At 29.8% G+C, this 24,368-nt stretch overlaps 2 non-coding genes and 1 pseudogene across 2 annotated transcripts; all 3 read right to left on the reverse strand.

Annotated features, from left to right (window-relative positions):
* Positions 1–2,791: 2,791 nt before the first annotated feature.
* Positions 2,792–10,115, reverse strand: LOC124914862 (annotated as a pseudogene).
* A 3,160-nt stretch (positions 10,116–13,275) lies between these two features.
* TRNAS-GCU lies at positions 13,276–13,357 on the reverse strand. The gene has a single exon. It is a non-coding gene; the product is annotated as a tRNA-Ser (tRNA).
* A 919-nt stretch (positions 13,358–14,276) lies between these two features.
* Positions 14,277–14,358, reverse strand: TRNAS-GCU. Its single transcript has one exon. It is a non-coding gene; the product is annotated as a tRNA-Ser (tRNA).
* Positions 14,359–24,368: the final 10,010 nt, after the last annotated feature.

The following is a 24,368-nucleotide window of genomic DNA, read 5'->3' on the forward strand; positions in this document are numbered from 1 at the left end:
TTTGTTTATTTATTTATAAATGTCACGTAAATAATAAGTTAACGATATTTCAAACTGTTAAGACAAAACTTCATTTTGTATAATATTACCAATTAAAAAACGTTAAGAGATTTAAAATGTCAATTAACCTCCAATAAAATGTCTGGATTTGATCATTTGACCTTTTAAAAGTTAATGTTCATTAATAACCTCTAAGAAAAAAAATTATGAGTTAAAGTTAAAATTTATTTTGAACTATAAAATGTGAATAAATTTATTAATATATTTCTAATTAAATTATAATTTATAGTTCCTTAAAGTATTAGGGAACCTTAATATTTTTTATTCTCAAGTTGGTTTAGGCTCCTCAAAATGAGGATTGAGATTAGCTAACATCTTTTTTTTTTAGTGAAATACTTTTTAATTTTTTGGGAGGAGAGGATGATTAAGTCTTAAGTTTGTACATGATTCAAGAATATTATATATATATATATATATATTTAAATGCTAAATATTAAAAAATTAGAGACAAGATGAAGTGAAAAGTATGATTGAATAATAAATAGGCTCCTCCAAAAAAGAAGATATAAATGAATTTTAGTCAATTGACAATATCACGTGGGAAAGATATATTTTTCGTGTGTCCTTGCAAACTTTATGACTATCGCATTCAAATTGTTCTCTTTTTCTAATTAATTATTATTTTTAGAAAATTAAAATCCTTATATATTTTTAGCCTTTTAATATAATTAATCTGATTTTTTTTAAACACTCATTACAAATGAGTAGGGAAGTACTCATGATTAGATTTGGGTGAGCATTTAAAAAAAAATTAAAAAGAATTTAAAAAAGTAACTAAATATTTTTAGATAAAACCGGTAGATAAAAAAAAATTTTACTATTTTTTAATAATTAAATAAACAAACCGTAAATTATATTGAAATTTTTTAAGAAATCAAGGAATAATGTCACATTTTTATCGTAAAAAAAATTAAAAATAATAATAATTCGAGGTGAATTTCACACACTCGAATCCCCTACATAAATCCATGTCCACACGTAACAAAATTCAAAAGACCTGATAAGACGTATGCCGTTTTAAACGAGAAAGTATAAAAAAAAAAATTAATGAAATTAATTATTTTTTAAGTAAGTTTAAGGTTTAGGGTTTAGGGTCATCGCCATCATTATTAGCGTTTTCATCTTTTTCATCGACAATATATGGTCTGAAAACGAGGGATTTCAATGGTTGAGACAATCTAATTGCCGTCTTACTTCTCTCATTCAACGCCGCCAATATTTATATTTGTTGTTTTCAATTAGTCTCTCATATTATCTAAATCAACCTTTTATCCATCAACAACAATCCTACTACCAATCTCAATAGACATTTAATTTTGTGACCTCAAGATCTTTTTTACCGACCTCGTATTGACATATATAATTTACTTAAATTTGTATTTGCAAGGATTCAAACTCTTGTTTCGAGTGTAGACCTCTTATCCACAAATATAATTTACTTAAATTTGCATTTGCAAATATTCAAATTCTTGTCTCAAATGTGAAATATGATCATTTTAACCATCAGACCACCTATGAATCATGTCTTTTATTTATAATTTTGTGGATGTATGTTATATATATTTTATAACTAATAAATTTTTAAATTATAGATTTTTTTTAAAAAAATTTACAAATAACATTAGACATTTTTTTATTAATAAGTTAAAACTGTATTTTTAATATAAAAATATTATTGATCATTTTATGTTAAATATAAAATTTAGATAAATAATCAAAAATATTAATTTTTTAAAACTATTTTTTCAATATAAAAAATATTAGTTCCCCGTCAAATATAAATGGTAAACAAATAATAAAAAAAAAATATTTCTATTTAAATATATTACAAATTAAGTTTTAAATAGATTATTATTATTATTATTATTATTATTATTATTATTATATATATATATATATATATATTTGTTAAAAAATTCACTAGAGTAACAAGGTTATAATAAAATTAAATTGATTTTTTATTTTTAAATTTTATTAATTCTTAAATAATTAATATTTATTAAAGATAAAAATGAAAAAGGAATAAATTTCTTTTAATATATATATATAATTATATTAAATTATTATTTTTAAATTTATTAAATTATTAAGGTTGATTATACATTTTATTTATTAATTAAAGAGATAAATGAAAATATATATATAAAAATCTTATCCATTTTATTATTCCTACGTTTACCCCATACGGGCATACCTATTACTTTTAGGTTAAAATTCAAATTAAGCCTGTCTCAAACTAACCATCCAATTTTAAACATTATTATATATATATATATATATATATATATATATATATATATATATATATATATATATATATATATATATATATATATATATATATATATATATATATATATATATATATATATATATATATATTTGTAATGTGCATTAAAAAATAATGAAGTTTTGCAATAAGTTAATATAATTTTACTCTTTTTTTTTTTTTTGTTTCTAAGTTTTAAAGAAAACAAATTTTCAATATTTAAGTTTTAAACTTAAGATATCTTTGTACAGAGTGAAATTAAAGTAAACCTTATTTTAATTTAATTTTAGAACGATTATTGTAAATGAGTATTAAAAGTATTTGATTTATTTTCAAGGTGTGTCAACATTATATTAGTTAAGACTGCCAACCAAAACACCATAAAAACAAAATGGAGCCAAATGAAAAGGAGAACTCAATTAATATTTATTAGATTATAGAGAATTCCCCAAAAATCCTTAAAAAAAATGAACTTTGCAAAAAATAATGACAAAAACTATAGAACCTAAACCAAAACAATTAGAACAACCAATATTAAAGAACAAAACATGAATGACAAGTTCTTGTTCCCTAAGCGAGACCCATAATTTTGCTTCGGGGCATGCTTACCAACATTTGTGACATTCTCCTTTGCGCAAAAATAGTTACATCGACTAGGTCGAACTATTCTATAAACCCCACTACTCGTCAAGAGATATATGTCTTTACTATTATCCTCTCCATACGAGAAAATGTAACCCAATGCCTTCGCAGCACAAGGTATTGGAGAATCACGAGCACAACTAAAATCAATCTTGCCCGTATTGAACATTCCGCTATCCTTTGGGCTTTCCAACCCGGTCCACATTGCCCCCGCATACAAATCTGTATACAAGTAACTTCCACTCAAACATGGATCGGTTAATGATCGATAAAAATATCCCCCGGTTATTGATGCCGATCCTACTTTCGGACTTATCTCGCTACGGTTATAACCCATGACCGGAAAAATTGGCTTTATCGAGTTCAAGGATGTGTTTCCTCCAGGTGAAGATGGTGGATTGTATAGAGAAGTGCCCTCGTAAACACGCCACCCATAGTTTCCACCTTTGGTTATGATATCAACCTCTTCATATTCATCCTACATTAATTATCATTTGTGAATACAAAATGTATACATACTAAATTAAGAACCTACTAATGATCTAATTTTAGCATAAATGAGTTATTTGAAAATGATTAGAACCTGCCCGACATCACTACACATGAAATAAGATGGTCTTTTTGAATCGAAGCTACATCGCCAAGGATTTCTCAATCCCAAAGCCCATATTTCTGGCTGCAAATCTTTGTCTTGTGTATAAGGATTATCAATTGGAATTGAGTAATTTCCCCACAACCCAAGATTTCTAATATCTTTCCCACCTGATCAAACAAACAAAATTACCATGAAAATGAGCTAATATATGAAAACATGTTTTGGACAGGAGAAAACTTCACTAACATGTATTTTCTTGAACATTGGAATCCTTTTTGCTTGTTTGGAAAGAAAGTATTTTCAAATAAATTTGTTATATTTTGTAACTTTGATTGGGATCTAAACTTAGATCCAGATTCTGTTGAAATTAATGTTTTTAATTAAAATAAATATTTTTAATTAATTATGGTATTGATTAGGATAATATTGGGGGGTTATAAGTTACAATATTTAATTCTAAGATAACGAAAAGATTTTTATTTTTATTATATATTTACCTTGTAATGGGATGATGGAGATCACAACAAAATAATAAAATTTCATTTTCCTTTTGTAACTTTCGTTCCTTATTTTTCTCTTCAACCCAGCAAATTGGTATCAGAGCTTCAAGATCGATCCATGGCGATGCTAGGAGATTCTTGGCCGATACGAGGAGCGCAACTCATTTTCGACGGAGAAGATTATGATTATTGGAGTGTTATGATGAAGACACTCCTAGTCTCACAAGATCTGTGGGATTTGGTGGAGAACGGACACATTGAAGATCAAGATGCCGCAGGATCATCAGATCGTTCATCCGATAAAAAGTTGAAGGAGAACAAAAAGAAAGATGCGAAGGCCTTATTTATTATTCAACAAAGTATTTCTCGTAAGCTTTTTCCGAGAATAATAGGGGTTAATACATCGAAGGAAGCGTGGGATATATTGCAAAAGGAATTTGAAGGGAGCGATAAAATGAAGACAGTGAAGCTCCTGACTCTCAAACGAGAGTTTCAAAATTTAAGGATGAAGGAGAAAGAAACTCTACAAGAGTACTTCTCAAGGGTGATCGAAGTTGTAAATCAAATCAAGTGTCTTGGCGATGACTTGACCGACAAAACGGTTTGTGAGAAGATCTTGATAAGTCTTTCTCCAAAGTATGACAATATGGTGGCCATTATTGAAGAAATGAAAGACCTCTCGTCACTCAGTATTCACGATTTGATGGGTTCTCTTGAGATGCATGAACAACGGATGAAGCGACATACCGAAGCTTCCATCGAAAGTGCCTTTCAATCAAAAGTGAGTGTAAAAGAAGATTCTACTGAAAGCTCGAGTAAACGTCAATATTCTCGTGGCGGTGGAAGTTATGGAAGAGGTCGAGGGCGTGGCCGAGGGGGAGGTAGAAACTTCCATGATAACAAATTTTGTCATCATTGTAAAAGATCGGGTCACGTTGAAGAAGACTGTTATCATAAAGGTAAACCTCAATGTTTTAATTGCAAGAGGTTTGGTCATATGCAAAAGGATTGTCGAGATCAAAGAAGAGAGCAGGCCAATTATACCGAGGAGAAAAGGAATTGTGAAAGTGATGGAAGCACATTTTTTGCATGTCAAGCGGCTATTGGAAAAAATGATAACGAATGGTATGTTGATAGTGGGTGCAGCAATCACATGACCGGAGATGAGTCAATTTTTTGCAAAATTGACAAGAGTGACACAACTCGGATCACAATGGGTAATGGTGCTGTGGTGAAATCAAATGGAAGAGGTACGATCGCAGTAGATTCAAAGAAAGGTAAATTGCTAATCCATGATGTGTTGTTTGTTCCGGATTTAGCTCAAAATTTGCTGAGTGTTGGGCAGCTTATGCAAAATAATCATGCATTGTACTTCGATGATGATTATTGTAAAATTTTTGACAAGAAAAATAATAGAGAGTTGATTGCGGTTGTTAAGATGGAGAGGAATCGAAATTTTCCTCTTAATCTTAAACCTGCAAGTTGTGCATCGATGAAGACCGATGTTGAAGATATGTCATGGTTGTGGCATAAACGGCTTGGGCATGTGAACTTTGAGAGCTTGAAATTGCTAAGCAAAAAAACTATGGTATATGGGTTGCCAAATATTGATGACAAGCATGATGTTTGCGAGGCATGTGCTCTTGGTAAAATCCATCGAGAGACGTTTCCGAAAGAGAAAGCCTGGAGAGCAAAATCATTGTTGGAGCTCGTTCACACTGATATCTGTGGTCCGATGTCCAAAAACTCTCACGGAGGTAACAAATATTTTATCACTTTTATCGACGATTTTACAAGAATGTGTTGGGTCTATTTTTTGAGGCAAAAATCAGAAGCACTTTCTGTTTTCAAGAAGTTTCAAAGAATGGCTGAGAGACAAAGTGGTAAAGTGATTAAAAGATTAAGAAGTGATAGAGGAGGAGAATACAACTCGAAGGAGTTCAAGAAATATTGTGAAGATATTGGTCTTGAAAGACAATTGACGACGAGTTATACGCCAGAACAAAATGGCGTTGCTGAGAGGAAGAATCGAACAATTGTCGAGATGGCGAGAACCATGATGAATGCAAAGGGATTACCATTGACTTTTTGGGCCGAAGCAACCTATACAGCAGTTTATTTGTTGAATCGTTGTCCGACAAAGGCGGTTGAAAACAAGACACCATTCGAGGCATGGTCTGGGGGTAGAAAGCCGTCAGTCAATCACTTGAAAGTGTTCGGATCCATTTGCTATGCTCATATCCCGATGCAAATGAGAAATAAACTTGAAGATAAAGGTGAAAAATGTATATTCGTTGGCTATAGCACCAAGTCGAAGGGATATCGGCTTTTTAGCTTGAAGAAAAATAAGGTGATTGAAAGTCGGGATGTGATCTTTAATGAAAAAGAACAATGGGATTGGAAAGAGAAAGGTGTTGAGGATGTACAGATGCCGGTTTTTGAAGAAGATCGGAGGGAGTCATCTAGACAAGTCAATGAAAGTGGTTATGAAGAAAGTGAGCATCAACAATCTCCGACAACACAACCCGGGGCGAGTTCATCCATTCCGATCCGTACTCCGGTAAAAATGAAAAATTTGAATGACATATATGCTCAATGTAATTTCTGTGTTGTAGAACCTGAAAGCTTTGAACAAGCTATTCGAGAGGAGATTTGGGTTAAAGCAATGGAAGAAGAAATCAACATGATCGAAAAAAATGAAACTTGGGAGTTAGTAGAGAAGCCGAAAGAAAAAGATGTGATTGGGTTGAAGTGGATTTACAAGACGAAAATGAGTCCTGATGGTTCGGTTAAAAAATGCAAGGCAAGATTGGTGGCAAAAGGGTATTCTCAACAACCTGGAATCGACTATCATGAAACATTTGCACCGGTTGCGAGACACGAAACGATAAGGATGTTGATTGCATTAGCCGCTCACAAAGGATGGAAGCTTTATCAACTTGATGTGAAATCTGCATTCTTGAATGGAGTATTGAAAGAAGAGGTATATGTGGTACAACCACAAGGCTTCAATGTTGAAGGAGAAGAAGAAAAAGTATACAAGTTGAAGAAAGCGTTGTACGGATTGAAGCAAGCACCTCGTGCTTGGTATGGAAATATCGATGAGTATTTCTCTAAGAGAGGATTTTTTAGGAGTCCTAGCGAGCCGACACTCTACATCAAGCATGGTGAATCCGGTATGCTCATAGTCTCTCTTTATGTTGATGACTTGATTTTTACTGGAAATGATGAAAACATGATTAATGAGTTCAAAACTGATATGATGAAGAAATATGAGATGAATGATTTAGGTTTGTTACATTATTTCTTGGGTATTGAGATTGATCAAAATGATGGAGGTGTATTTATTTGTCAAAATAAGTATGCCCAAAGCATTCATTCAAAATTTAAAATGGAGAATTGTAATCCCGTGATGACTCCATTGGTAGTAAATGAGAAGTTGGTGAAAGATGATGGTAGTGGTGATGCTGATGCGGTACAATATAGAAGTCTGGTTGGGAGTTTGTTGTACCTTACGATTACAAGACCCGATATCATGTATGCTACGGGTTTATTATCTCGGTTTATGCACCGACCAAGCAAAATTCATCTTGGAGTTGCAAAGAGAGTGTTGCGATACATTAAAGGGACTATGGAGTATGGTCTCATGTTTGAAAAAATGATAGTGAAGATATTGAGTTGTTTGGGTTCTGTGATAGCGATTGGGCTGGAAGCATGGATGACATGAAGAGTACATCCGGGTATTGTTATTCACTAGGTTCAGGTATTTTTTCATGGGCCTCGAAAAAGCAAGAGAGAGTTGCACATTCCTCCGCCGAAGCCGAATACGTATCGGCAAACGAAGCAACCAAACAAGTGGTTTGGCTAAGGAAGATTTTAGAAGACATGGGGGAGAAACAAGATATGGCTACAGTTCTCTTTTGCGATAGCAAATCGGCAATTGCTATGTCGAAAAATGCGGTATTTCATAGTCGAACAAAACACATCAACCTTAAACATCACTACATTCGTGAAGCAGTGGATGATGAAGAAGTAATGATCAAGCACGTAAAGACTGGAGATCAACTTGCAGATATCTTCACTAAAGCACTTCCTTTAAACAAATTCGTCTACTTGCGAGATTTGTTAGGCATGACCAACAAAAACATTAAGGGGGAGTGTTGAAATTAATGTTTTTAATTAAAATAAATATTTTTAATTAATTATGGTATTGATTAGGATAATATTGGGGGTTATAAGTTACAATATTTAATTCTAAGATAACGAAAAGATTTTTATTTTTATTATATATTTACCTTGTAATGGGATGATGGAGATCACAACAAAATAATAAAATTTCATTTTCCTTTTGTAACTTTCGTTCCTTATTTTTCTCTTCAACCCAACAGATTCAACATAGGGTTTCAAAATGAGTACTAACTTGGGATGTTATCAACATCGAGCCTCATAATCTTTCCAAGTAAAGATTTCTTATTCTGGGCAAAGTTATATGGGTCACCCGCACCCGCCGGTCCGCCTCCATCTCCCATCATGAAATACAAATACCCATCTGATGGTCCAAAAAGAATTTGTCCCCCATGATGAGATGTAAACGGGAGACCCATTGTAAATATTCTTCTCACTTCTGCCTGCTTAGCTTTTATTGCCTGAAATTCAACCCATAGTTAATTAAAGTTTCAAATTTTGTTATTTGAATTCAAGTTTCTTCACCTGAGCAGGCTGAGTAGATCCATCAACTGCGAATTCCGCAATCACGGTCTGATATTGACACGGCGGGGAACCGTTATCGACAGGTAACTTTGTCGGATCGCAATTAACGTCAGAATTGCAAGAACATCTTCCACCGCATCCAGGCCATTGAGACTTATCACAGTTGAAAGAAACAAAGAAACGACCATTTTGATTAAAGTTTGGATGAAATGCAATACCCATCAATCCAAATTCAGTATCGAAATGAACTTCATCAGTTAGATCAAGAAACGGGCTGGATTTGTCGACAGTGATCGTTTCACCTTCGGAATCTTGTTTTGGAATCGTTGCTAGCCAAATCCTTCCTTGTTGATTTGCGAAAAACGCACGAGAAGAACCGTCTGGATGAGCTGCCATATCCAGATAAGAATCGTTTGATATTTTCTCAAGACAAATACCTTTAGCTGGAGTTGGAACTTTGTCTTCAAGGACAATGGGTAATTCTCCATTCAAGCATAAATCTTGTTCATCCGAAACTCCACCGAATACAGAACAGAAATCAGTCTTGGATTGCCAGAAATCGGTTAGTTTTGTAGAATTGGAAGAGATTGATTGCCCAATTTGACCTTTTAATTCAGCTTCAAATGGAGAATTCTTAATAGAAACGTTTTGACATGTATTCCATACTTGACTGCAAAAATCATTTTTTGTAGAGTTGCAAAGAACAGGAACAACAGATTTCATTCTAAACAGCTCAGCTGAGAAAGAATCACATTTCTGTGAATCATAAAAAGACAAGATTTTTATTATTCCCATTTGATTTTGTAATGATCCTAACTAATTACAGAGAAGTCAAACTTACAGAACAGATGATTGATTTAACAAGGGAACCGCAGATGGGATCGGAGATGTTCATGGCTTGATACTGCTTCTTCAAGAGAGAATCTTGAACGGCATCACAACAAAAAGTTCCTTGGTAGGGACAGAATATAAGTGAAGCATTTGGAGCAAAGGGTGGAGCTTCAATTCAGAATTCAAACACAAGATTAAAAAGTTGATCTATTATGGGTTTACTCTTGAAAGGGATAATAAAGAAAACTTACTTGAATCTGTACATAAGGGAAGAGATAGAGAAGGAGCAAGAAACAAAAATGGCAGCAGAAGAAACAAGTAATTTTGAGTACCCATTTGGTATAAAGGATTGGGTGTTTCTTTTCTGTTCTCTTCTCTACTCCATGAATGATCTATGGATGTTACAGAGGAGAGAAAGAAGAAGAAGGAGACATGAACCAGGTGCTCAGTATATTGAATTTGACTAATGAAAGAACAAGAAAATATTTTTATTATATTGTAATGATTTCTGGTTAGAAGTTAAGACTCAATCCCCAATCCACATCTGGAAAGATTTGACATCTATGAGTTGCTTGAGATAGACATGAAAAAGAGGAAGTTGGAAATATAGTTGACGAGAAAAGGATCATATTTATCCTCAAACTATTATAGTTGGAACAAATTTGTCTTATCCAACCATGTGCACATGTGAAAAAAAGAAAAGAAAATGGAGAAAGAAAGGAGACCAGAAAGATTTAATGCAAAAAATAACTTTAAATTTATGTTTGTTCAATCAAAAAGCAAAGTTTGAAATTTTTTATATTTCTTAGTGTTATAAATTACTCAAACTATTTTGCAACTATTGTTTAAAATTGTATGTCTGTTTTTGAAAAGAATATGTTTAACTTATTTCATTTTTTATAGATTAATTTCGAATGAAGAATAATGAGCTTCTGGAGAGAATATATATATTGGATAAATATAGATTTCTCATACATTTTTTTGTATTACTAAGAAATAATATAATGTTATAAGAACGAACTAAGTGATTTTATAATGTAGTAGTAAGCAAGGACTAACTAATAAATATTTTTTTATTAAAATGAAAACAATTATATGAGATCAAATAAAATTTACTAGACTCTAAAGGCACTTGTAGTAGATGTTCTATTAGGGGTTCTATATCTAAAATAAAAATAAAAAACTAAAAATTACAACAAATTTGATCTACATCAGATGGGCTATACTTAAAAAAATTTAGCCCAAATGAATAGTAGTGTTTTATATATAGAACACCACTTTTCATGTTCTATACTCAAAATTAAAGACAACATTATTCTCTCTCATCTTTTTTCTCAAAATTGAAGGGAACATTATTCTCTCTCATCTTTTTTTTTCCACATAACAGAGAAAGCATAGGTTCTTTCCAACACTGTAAGTTCTTTTCTCCTCCAAACATAAGCTTCAAAACTTTTGCTGTAGAGATGAAAAGAGATAACGATAAAAGATAATTTGAATAATATCATCGTCATCATCGCATCCGTACAAATAATCTTTCAAAAAATTATTGTTGCAACTCATTGTGTAGGATAAAGTTTAAAGTGTGGTGAAGAATGAATGAACAAAAACTTTATTTATAGTTAGATTTCAAAATATGACCGCTAGAAAATAGCCGTTGTAATTTGAATTTAAAATTTGAATCTCAATTTTTTTTATAGAACATGCCAATGAAATATAGGCGTTGGAATTTGAATTTAAAATTGAAATATAGGCGTTGGATTTGAATTTGAAATATAGGCGTTGAATATAGCCGTTTGAATTTTAAAAAGTAGTTAAAAATTATATAGAATATGTTAAAAACTCTTCTTCTATCTGTAATCACTAATTGATATTAGAGTTATTGTCTTATTTTTTTTAATTTTTTTTTCATGCTCATTCTTTTCTACAGAGTCAGAAGGCAATAAAAGTGATGGTAATGGTGTCTTTATTGAGCTAAATAAAGGAAATATATCAAGCCTACTTCCGAGCTTTGGTCTTTCTAACTCATGTGTTCATCAATACTAAACAGATAAAAAAATGTTAAAAAATTTCATGTTTTAGTTCTAACTCAATCTTTAATTTTTTTTTTTAACAAAACCTAAATACATTGATATAATATGATTCAAATATGCAAGACCAAGTGTTTCCATGATTTAAACATTAAAAAAATGATAAATTTGTATTGTGATAGGATATTCATCATCACCTAACACGCCGCCTAAGATATTTGAACTCTAATAAGAAACCCCATGTATTTAGTAGGCACACGCTTTAACTCCTCGAAAAAAACAAAGTGATCGTCTCCCAAGAGATTTAAACTATAACGAGAAACTCTATGTATTTAGCAGGCACACACCTTAACTACTCGGCCAAAACAAAGTAATCATCCCTAAGACATTCGAACTCTCGCGGCGAAACTCCATTTACTTAGAAGACACACGCCTTGAGCATTCGGCCTAACCAACTTGTTGTTAATATAACCTAACAAAATCCTAACCTTGAAATATAAGTAATAGAGATAATACTAATTGAGTTGATACTAATTGATTTGATACTAATTCAACTCAATTAGTATTATCTCTATTAATAAGAAATGAGATATTGAGAGACAAAAAGATGTATACAATTAAGAAATCGAGTGGAAAAACATAAAAAAAAATCGTCACCTGAAAAATTCGAACTCTCGCGGGGAAACCCATGTACTTAGCAGGCACACGCCTTAACCACTTGGCCAAAGCAACTTGTTAATATCATTTAACAAATTGAGAGTCAAAACGATGCATACGATAAAAAAAATCGATTGGAAAAACATAACAAAATTGTGATCGTCGCTAGAAAGATTCAAACACTCGCGGGGAAACCCATATACTTAGCAGGCACACGCCTTAACCACTCGGCCAAAGCGACTTGTTGTTAATATCATCTAATAAATTGAGAGGCAAAATGATGCATACGATAAGAAAATCGAGTGGACAAGTATTACAAAAATGTGATTGTCGCTTGAGAGATTCGAACTATCGCGGGAAACCCCATGTACTCAGTAGGAATATGCCTAAACAACTCGGCCAAAACAACTTGTTGTTAATATTATCTAGCAAATTGAGATCCAAAACGATGCATACGATAAAAAAATCAGTGGAAAAGCATAACAAAAATGTGATCGACGCCTGAGAGGGAAACCCCATGTATTTAGCAGGCACACGCCTTAACCACGCGGCCAAAGTAACTTGTTGTTAATATCATCTAACAAATTGAGAGGCAGAACCATGCATACGATAAGAAAATCGAGTGGAAAAGTATTACAAAAATGTGATTGTCGCTTGAGAGATTCGAACTTTCGCGGGGAAACACTATGTACTTAGTAGGCATATGCCTTAACCACTCGACCAAAGAAACTTGTTGTTAATATCGTCTAGAAAATTGAGAGGCAAAACAATGCATACGATAAAAAAATCAGTGGAAAAACATAACAAAAATATGATCGTCAACTGAGAGATTCAAACTCTCGCGGAAAAACTGCATGTACTTAGCAGGCACAAGCCTTAACCACTCAACAAAAACAACTTTTGTTGATATCATGTAACAAATTGAGAGGAAAAACGATGCATACGATAAGAAAATATAGTGGGAAAGTATTACAAAAATGTGATCATCGCCTGAGAGATTCGAACTCTTGCGGGGAAACCCCATGTACTTAGCAGGCACACACCTTAACCACTCGGCCAAAGCGACTTGTTGTTAATATCACCTAACAAATTGAGAGGCAAAACGATGCATACGATAAAAAAAATCGATTGGAAAAGCATAACAAAATTGTAATCTTCACCTGAGAGATTTAAACTCTCGCGGGGAAACCCCATGTACTTAGCAGGCACACACCTTAACCACTCGGCCAACGCAACTTATTGTTAATATCACCTAACAAAATGAAAGGCAAAATGAGGCATACGATAAGAAAATAGAGTAGAAAAGTATTACTAAAATGTGATCGTCGCCTAAGAGATTCGAAATCTCGCGGGGAAACCCAATGTACTTAGCAGGCACACACCTTAACCACTCGGCCAAAGTGACTTGTTGTTAATATCACCTAACAAATTAAGATGTAAAACGATGCATACGATAAAAAAATCGATTGGAAAAATATAACAAAAATGTGATCGTCACCTGAGAGATTTGAAACTCTCGTAGGGAAACCCCATGTACTTAGCAGGCACACGCCTTAACCACTCAGCTAAATCAATTTGTTGTTAATATAACCTAACAAATTGAGAGGCAAAACGATGCATATGATAAGAAAATCGAGTAAAAAAATATTACAAAAATGTGATTGTCACCTGAGAGATTCGAACTCTCGCGAAACCCCATGTCCTTAGTAGGCATATGCCTTAACCACTCGGTCAAAACAACTTGTTGTTAATATCATCTAGTAAATTGAGATGTCAAACGATGCATAAGATAAAAAATCAGTGGAAAAGCATAACAAAAATGTGATCGGATTCAAACTCTCGCGGAGAAACCACATGTACTTAGCAGGCACCAGTCTTAACCACTCGGCCAAAACGACTTGTTGTTAATATCATCTAACAAATTGAGAGGCAAAACGATGCATACAATAAGAAAATCGAGTGAAAAAGTATTACAAAAATATGATCGTCGCCTGAGAGATTCGAACTCTCGCGGGGAAACCCCATCTACTTAGCAGGCACACGCCTTAACCACTCGGCCAAAGCGACTTGTTGTTAATATCATCTAACAAATTGAGAGGCAAAATGATGCATACGAAAAGAAAATCGAGTGAAAAAGTATTTCAAAAATGTGATTGTCGCCTGAGAGATTTGAACTCTCGCGGGGAAATCCCATGTACTTAGCAGGCATATGCCTTAACCACTCAGCCAAAACAACTTGTTGTTAATATCATCTAGAAAATTGAGAGTCAAAACAATGCATATGATAAAAAAAATCAGTGGAAAAGCATAAAAAAATGTGATCGCTTGAGAGATTCAATCTCTCGCGGAGAAACCACATGTACTTAACAGGTACAAGCCTTAACCACTCGGCCAAAAGAACTTGTCGTTAATATCATCTAACAAATTGAGAGACAAAACAATGCATACGATAAGAAAATAGTGTGGAAAATATTTAAAAAATGTGATCGTCGCCTGAGAGATTCGAACTCTCGTTGGGAAACCCTGTTAGAAATATTGTCTTGAAATAAATTATAGAAATATATATAAAATGATGTTACAAATACATGAAATAAATAAAATATATGAAGAAAAATATCACCGAATAAATTGTTGATTCGAGGCATTTGCTTAACACATTTTCCTTAAAACAGTTCCATCGTCTCCCGTTTTTGCTAGAGCTTATCGCAGATGGCTGTCTTCCAAGGTACAACGAATCCTATAGTGATTCTGCACTAAAATCACTACTCATCGAACTTGATCAGCGTACTTGAACTATCACCGGGTTTCAACGGAAATATCGAGCAAAGAACTCGAATAACACTCACAAAACAAGAAGAAGACTTTTGGAATTCTAGAGTGAGAAAAAATGAAATGATGAAGTTGTGATGTGAAATGAATAATGGATGGGTATATATTGCTGAGAATTAAACATTCAAATAAACCATCCAAAACGTTTATTAGCAATGAATATTGCTCATTAATTTGTCAATTAGTCCGTAACTAATTAACATCGTTGCCTATACGTTAATTTGTTGAAATACAATGTTAGAAATTCAATGCTAGTAAATTGAAAAGTCTAAACGTTAGTCAATTGATAGGCAATTAAAGTTAAATGTTTATCATAACATTATTTTAATTTTCTAATTAGGCATTAAATATTAATTAAATAATTAATATTTAATTATAATTTGGATTAAATTCACCGTTAATTCACGTTTGAATTTGTGTGAATTTTATTTGATTTTATTTATTCACAATCTTATTTCCATTTATTAATGGAATTAGCTTAATTCCAACAATCCCCCACATTAATGGAAATTGAAAGATTAACCCGGTGAAAGGTTCAACAGTTGAATTTTACATAGGATAGGTAGGTGTAACCCTTTGAACCTTCCCTTATGAAAGTCTATAACTTTACTAGCCGATTAGTAGACTTGATGTCCTTGAACTATTCTACCATTTGTGTAAACGATTACACACTTTCACATATAATTCTCCCTGATACATGTCAAGCTCTCATGGTTGCGTCCGTTTTCGCCATGGAACACGCGCCTGGTTCTATGAGAGGGTCTAGAATTGAGCCGTGCAATTCCTTCGAAGCGGCCCCACTTCTCCCTCACATAGGTGATCTCTTTGATCACAAAGAATCATTAAAAGCGATATGTTTATCCTCGTCAAAATATATATTGTTTTATTATAGGATTATTCCTCAACAATAACTTTCCAAGTTAGTACAATTAGGTTGTCCCATTGAACCTAGTTCTTGGGATCTCTAGTCTGCATAGGTTGAGTTTTCCTTCATACCAACTTATAGTAGGCTAATGTCTCAAAAGACTTCAAACTATCTCTCTATTCAATAATCTGATTAGTGGATCCACAATGTTATCTTTGAATTACATAGTCAAATTTGATAACTCCATTAGAGAGTATAATCTAATGACATTATGTCTAAGACGTGTATGTCTAGACTTGTCACTGACTCTAAGTTTGTTCAATTTCTAATTACTATCACAATAATTAGAAATTTATGTTGGTACATTCTTAGTTAACCTTGGAACATCTTCTAATAAGAAACATAGTCATTCGTACATGCTTATCATTTAATTTTTTATGAAAATATTGTTTACTTGGCTAAATAGTAGATAAAATGTCTTTGAACTATTCTTCCTTCGTGTAAACGATTATATATTTTACATAAAAATATTTTATTTTTCGACATAAGTCAAAAATATAGATTATAACGTTTAATCTATCTATCATAAGTTTCTTAGAAGATTTCCATACGTAGATTGCACTTCTAAGTGTAAATATATTCACTTTAAGACGTAAAGTCTTTCATTTAATAATATCAATATATCATTTGATAACAACATGATATTTCGTTTAGTGTAATTCATATCCTTTATGGATTTAATAATTTTTATCGTAATTTTTAACGATAAAAATATCGTACAAAAGACACGTAATGAAATAATTTTCATTGTATTCAAGATATATATAATTGTCACATCCACTTTTTAATAAAAGTATGATCAATTTTTCATATCATTATTATAAAAAAATTTATAAGTCATATCAAGAATTTATAAACTTTCTTTTTCATTTATTTCATAAAATCCTTTTGAAGACATTGGTTCTTCAAAGGTTTATGAAAATAATGTCAAAATATGACACGTTTCTTGATTTCAAAATCCTCAAATCTAAAATATCAATTTGTACACCAACTCAGCAAATATAAACAAGACATTTTCTTGTTATTTTATTTCTTTTTATAAAGTTGCGCAACTTTATCTTTTATAGAGAACATATTTCTCTAACAACAGATTATTTTTTATATTTATCATAATATACACAATTATTTTTGTGTTATAATCAATAAAAATATTTGCCCTCACATTCGTGTTGGTATCCTTTTTAAATCACACACATTTGTATGATTTAAATCAATGATTTTCTAATCAAGAAATTGTCACACAGTTCTTTTACAGATTTCTTTTGTTATACTTATCATAAAATGAATAAGATAACTATATCATAAGTATTTAATTGAATAAAATATAATTTCTATACAAGAGATTAAAATGTTTATTCATATATAAATCATTCTTCACATAATCTCTGCATAAGAAATTAAAAATATTTAATCAATTAAAATATTTATTTCAACACTTAATTTCTATAAAAGAAATTAGAATATTTAATCAAATAAATAATCACCATATCACATGATTTCTATAAAAGAAATCATAATGTTTCAAGCATATTTGACCGAAGTCGCTTAAACATTTATTTCCGGTTGCACGTTTGCATCCCGTAATATCGGCACGTTTGCCACATTATTCTCAAATCAAACAAGACTTTGCTTGTAATTATTTGATTTCAAAATTATTAAATTAAGTAAGTCTTAATGATGCAATTGAACAATGTATATCAAATATAATATATTAAACCAAAATTAATATATCCATATATATGATATTATATATTATTGCTTCTTTCATTTTAGTCACCACAATGACAAAACAACTATAATATATATAGTCAATAACATAGAAACGTAATCAGATAAATAATATGTCATATATATTATTAAATAAATATATATACAACTTCATTTATCATTAAAAATACCGTTTAAAAAATACATGATAATTAATTAAAATATTAATTATTACATTTAATTAGAATTTTTCATTTATCTTTAATCAAATATAAAACTAACTAATTATATAAATAAATATTCATGTCATCAAATATTCGTTTCTTAATTAATTAAGTGACCTTTAACATTCTATAAGAAATCTTTGTCAATTAAAGAACACATGATTTGTGACAAATTTCAAAATTATCTATTAAAATAAAAATAGATAGAAAACAAATCTTAATTTATATATATATAAATTTCTAGATAATCATACTTATTATGAATAACATGAATCACCTTTATATTAGCTAATATGCATGATTTATATTAATAATCAATTAGCACACATAATCAAATTAAATATAACTACAAATATATTCCATATCTTAATCGAAGCACTTACATTGCCATGTTTTGAACAATAATCGACATTAAACAACTATGCATGCTCAGAATACATCTGAGTAGATTATTTTCATCAAGATAATTTTGCAAAGACAATTTCGACTAACATAGTCGTGTCTCTTTAAATGCATGATTATAATAAGTTCTAAAACAAATAACTTATTTAATCTCATTATACATATGAACTTCATTTTCTGTCATTATGAATCACATAATTTCTATAAAAGAAATCATTAGGATACCCAATTCATTTCATAATTTCTACATAAGAAATTATAATGATTTCAACCTTCATGATTAATGTCATTTAGACAAATCATATTATATATTTATATATATATATATTATAAAATTCATTATGAACCCATTAATCTCATAATTTTTACACAAGAAAATTATAATGATTTTTACATCAAGACTCATGTCTGATTTCTACCAAGAAATCATTGACTACCCATTCATCTCATAATTTCTACACAAGAAATTAGAATGGTTTCAACATCAATGACTTTAACAAGTCTGATTTCTACCAAGAAATCATTGACTACCCATTCATCTCATAATTTTTACACAAGAAATTAAAATGGTTTCAACATCAATGACTTTATCAAGTCTGATTTCTACAAAGAAATCTCATTCAACTCATAATTTGTATACAAGAAATTGGAGTGGTTTTTAACATCAATGACCATAGTCATTTTAGTAAATCTGATTTCTACAAAAAAAAATCAAATCATCTCATCAATTGGATTTGAACACGGGACCTCCCTTACGTCACGCACCATTGCGTCTAAATTTTAAACCACTACACCAATGCATCATTTCATTGTTATACCGCTTTTATGACCTTTTGTCTTCTTTTTAGAGACAACTTATACTTCATATTTGACTAGACTCTGTCAATCAATGAATATACACATTTAAAACGATAACTTATTACCATAATAAAATGTAATATATAAAACAATGTATATAAATAAAGATATCATCTCTCTTTATTTATTAAATCATCCTACCATATTCTTATTAATTATATTGCTTAATTAAAAAGAAGGTATATATTATAATTAATTATTTTCAAACTGAAACCATATGTTTCAATTATAATTAATTTTAACACCATAAATTTTATAAAAATTAATATGTTATTTTCTTATTTTTATTCATTATTATTAATAATTTTAATAACCAACAAACATTTATTTAAAAATAAAATAAGTTATTGTTTTCTAATTTATTTTCTAGAAAACTTTTGTATAATAAATATACATCATTTTTCTTTAGAATATTAGCTTATAAATGTAAGCTTTTATACAAATAATATTAATAATAATTAACATTATATATATATACAATAAAGACTTATCTTTATTTGTAGATTTTTCTATTCCTTTATATTAACAACTTTATCTTGTCGAAATAATTGATCATCTGGTTTATAACATCATAACTCGTATTCCTGAAACATCAAAGACAAAAATTTCGATGGCACAAGCTACTAAATAACTTATCACATGATACTGTTTTAAGATTGTTAGAAATATTGTCTTGAAATAAATTATAAAAATATATATATAATGATGTTACAAATACATGAAATAAATAAAATATATGAAGAAAAATATCACCGAATAAATTGTTGATTCGAGGCATATGCTTAACACATTTCCCTTAAAACAGTTTCATCGTCTCCCGTTTGTGCTGGAACTTATCGCAGATGGCTGTCTCCCAGGGTACAACAAATCCTGTAGTGATTCTGCACTAAAATCACTACTAATCGAACTTGATCAGCGTGCTTGAACTATCACCGGGTTTCAACGGAAATATCGAGCAAAGAACTCGAAGAACACTCACAAAACAAGAAGAAGACTTTTGGAATTTTAGAGTGAGAAAAAATGAAATGATGAAGTTGTGATGTGAAATGAATAATGAATGGGTATATATTACTGAGAATTAAACATTCAAATAAAACCATCCAAAACGTTTATTAGCAATGAAAACGTTTATTAGCAATGAATATTGCTCATTAATTTGTCAATTAGTCCGTAACTAATTAATATCGTTGTCTATACGTTAATTTGTTGAAATACAATGTTAGAGATTCAATGCTAGCAAATTGAAAAGTCTAAACGTTAGCCAATTGAGAGGCAATTAAAGTTAAATGTTTATCCTAACATTATACTTTAATTTTCTAATTAGGCATTAAATATTAATTAAATAATTAATATTTAATTATAATTTGGATTAAATTCACCGTTAATTCACGTTTGAATTTGTGTGAATTTTATTTGATTTTATTTATTCACAATTTTATTTCCATTTATTAATGGAATTAGCTTAATTCCAACAAACCCCACGTACTTAGCAGGCACACGCCTTAACAACTTGGCCAAAGCGACTTGTTGTTAATATTATCTAACAAATTGAGAGCCAAAACGATGCATACGATAAGAAAATCGAGTGGAAAAGTATTACAAAAATGTGATTGTCGCCTCGCGAGTAAAACCCCATGTACTTAGCAGGCACACGTCTTAACCACTCGGCCAAAGCGACTTGTTGTTAATATCATCTAACAAATTGAGAGGCAAAACGATGCATACGAAAAAAAATCGAGTGGAAAAACATAACAAAAATGTGATCGTCGCCTGAGAGATTCGAACTCTCGCAGAGAAATCCCATGTACTTAGAAGGCTCTCGCCCAAAACAACTTGTTGTTAATATCACCTAACATATTGAGAGGCAAAACAATGCATACGATAAAAAAAATCGAATGGAAAAATATATCAAAAAAGTAACCGTCGCCTTAGAGATTCAAACTCTAGCGGGGAAACCCCTTGTACTTAGCAGACACACGCCTTAACCACTTGGCCAAAACAACTTGTTGTTAATATTACCTAACAAAATCATAACATTGAAAATGTAAGAAATGAGATATTGAGAGGAAAAAAGATGTATACGATAAAGAAATCGAGTGGAAAAGCATAACAAAAAAATTAATTATCGCCTAAGAAATTCAAACTCTTATGGGGAAACTCATGTACTTTGGAGACACGCCTTAACCCTCCTACAAAAGCGGCTTGTTGTTAATTTGTTATAATGAGTAGAACAAGAAACTGAATTATGGTGAGAGTTAGTATATTCATTGTATAATTTAATGTGTATGCCGGGTTATAGCCCACCATAGTCTTGATTGTTTTTCTGCCCTTTAAACGAAGATAACAACTTTGTGCATAAAGAAATACTAAATAATGTTTAATAGTATGATAACATTTGACTATGATCTATTGGGTATAGCCTGTTATTTACAACATTTATGAATTTGGGCGACTATACCTGTTTTCGGCCGTGATATATATTTGACTAAAAAATTCTTATTGAGATGTGCAATAGTAGAAAAGATCTCAGATGCCTTTTTAGTAAAAAAATAATAATGTAGTACTGCACTTACATCAAACCATGGATATAGTGTCATGGTCTAAATAATATAAGAATAAGAATAAGAATGTATCAAAGTTTTTTTTTTTTTTTTTTGGAATTATTTCTAATATTTGGGTACATATATTATTTAATAATTGTATATTAATTGTTACCATAATAAAGATTAAATTTCAATTAAAGTGATCTATTAAAATATAAAAAGTTATGGGCTTATTTAGACATCTATAATAAATATGGAGACATATTTGTGTAGAAGCAGAAATACCATTTATTATTTTGGTGATGGGTCGAATAATAAATGGGTATATTAGGGCTAGGTCCCCAACTAGATAGTCTACCGATTTGTTTCTCTCATCAGACAATAAGGTTTATGTTCATCTCTCAAGAACACTAAAGAAGGGCTATCGATATAGGGTTGGAAGACTTAAACCCCACCCACATCAGACATTTCGATCCAGGTCCAGATCCAGAACAAGAATATCCACTTTCAGATTCAGGTCCAGATCCAAGATCAAGAGAAGATCAAGAAGAAGAGAATAACGAAGAACGTCTTAATGAACCGTTCTTCATTCCAGATTTAGGTACGTTTCCGCAATTACATTTTATCTCAATTTATCAACATAGAGTATATAAGATTTTAGAACTAAAAAATAAAGATTAATTAATTAAAAGAATCTAACAAGTGGTATTAGAGTCTTCTCTATGTCGATCTATTGAGATTTAAGTTTATAAGAATTTTTAAGAATATGATTAGACATTTTTTTTATGTTCTTGATCTAATTTGACTAGTTATGTTCTTGATCTAATTTGGCTAGAACGGATAATGATAGAATGAATTAATGAATAGTAATATCAATATTTGATGTATATATTAATTATCTAAACTTTTGAATTAGATTAAAATAAAGGAATAAGACATCAAATATCTAAATAGTTTTATATATTCATTCAAGAAGATGAACATTCAAGAATATGAATAGATTTTGTTTAAAGAATTATAACTAAAGAATAATTTACATTCTTTTGTTTAAAGAAATATTATAATTAAAGAATGATTTACATATCTAATTAGATATAATATATATCTAATTAATTATACACTTAAGGAAGTTAAACATTTGTTTTAAAAAATTTATGATAAACAATAATTAAATATATATATATATATATATATATATGAAATTTAGTAATTATAATTAATTAAAGAATTTCAGATTTTAGAATTAAAATTAATTATTATTAATTAAGGAATTAATTAATTATATATTGAGAGAAATATATTGGTAAAGAAGTTAAATTTTTTTTAAAGAATTGATAAAATTAATCTATTTATTATTAATTAGATAATTAAGGAGATATTAATTAATATATTATATATATTTCGGTTATATATATATATATATTTTGTGTATGAATTTAATAATAATTATAACCGAATTAATTAAGAAAATTTGAATTTTAGAATAATAATTTATTATCATTCTAACTATATAATTATCTAAGGAATTCAGTTTTAGAATAATAATTAATTATTATAATTAATTTAAGGAATTAAAATAATAATATTATTATTTTAATTAGTTAAAGATTGAAGTAATATTTATTCCTGAAATAATTGATAATGTATTAATACATTTATATACAATTAAGAATAAAGTAAAATATATTATGGAATTCTAGAATTTTAAAATTTTAATATATATCTATGATATATGTTATGATATATGTTATGACGTGAGAAATAAGTAAAGAAAAATATACATTTTTATATTTACTTAATATATTTATAATATTTTATAAATATTGATTAGTATATTAAAAATTATATATTAAAATATATTCAATGAATTAATATAAAAAAAAGATGAATACATACATTTATTTATGACTTAAAGACAGTTTAGAAATATATTCAGAACCTAAAAAATAAAATCAATAATAAAAAGAAAGAAAATAAAGTAATATTACTATTTTATTATTAATAATAATTTAATAAATAAAGAATATCAATAACTTATTTAAAAGAATTAAGTTATTTATCAAGAATTAAAGAAATCAATTAACATAATAATTGATAAATTTAGAATTTTAGATTATTTTATTATTTTATCCGTATGTAATTGATTATTTCATTATTTTATTTTATTATTATATTTGAATGAATAATCAATCATGTTATATTATATATTTTGATATATATTTACATATTTCAGAATTATTCGGGTGATAAGTAAAATCACAATTATTTGTTTTATGTTACACGCATATGGAATTTATGCGATTTTGATACATAGAACAATATTCAGATTTTCGGTATTAATAACACATTCAAAATTTGGTACAACTTTATGTCCACTTAAATTTGTAATTATGCGGTTGTTAATCGGCCCAAAGGAAGGTTAATAAATGGCCAAATTGCAAATTTAAATAATGTACAAATTATTAATTTATAGAACATATTTGTTTTATAAGATTAAGACGGTTGTGTTTGTAACTATGCGATTATTAATCGGACAAAAGGAAGTTTAATAATTGGTCGAGTTACACACTTAAAGTATGTACATAAGTT

The sequence above is a fragment of the Impatiens glandulifera genome, chromosome 1 (assembly GCF_907164915.1).
Source record: "Impatiens glandulifera chromosome 1, dImpGla2.1, whole genome shotgun sequence".
Lineage (NCBI taxonomy): Eukaryota > Viridiplantae > Streptophyta > Magnoliopsida > Ericales > Balsaminaceae > Impatiens > Impatiens glandulifera.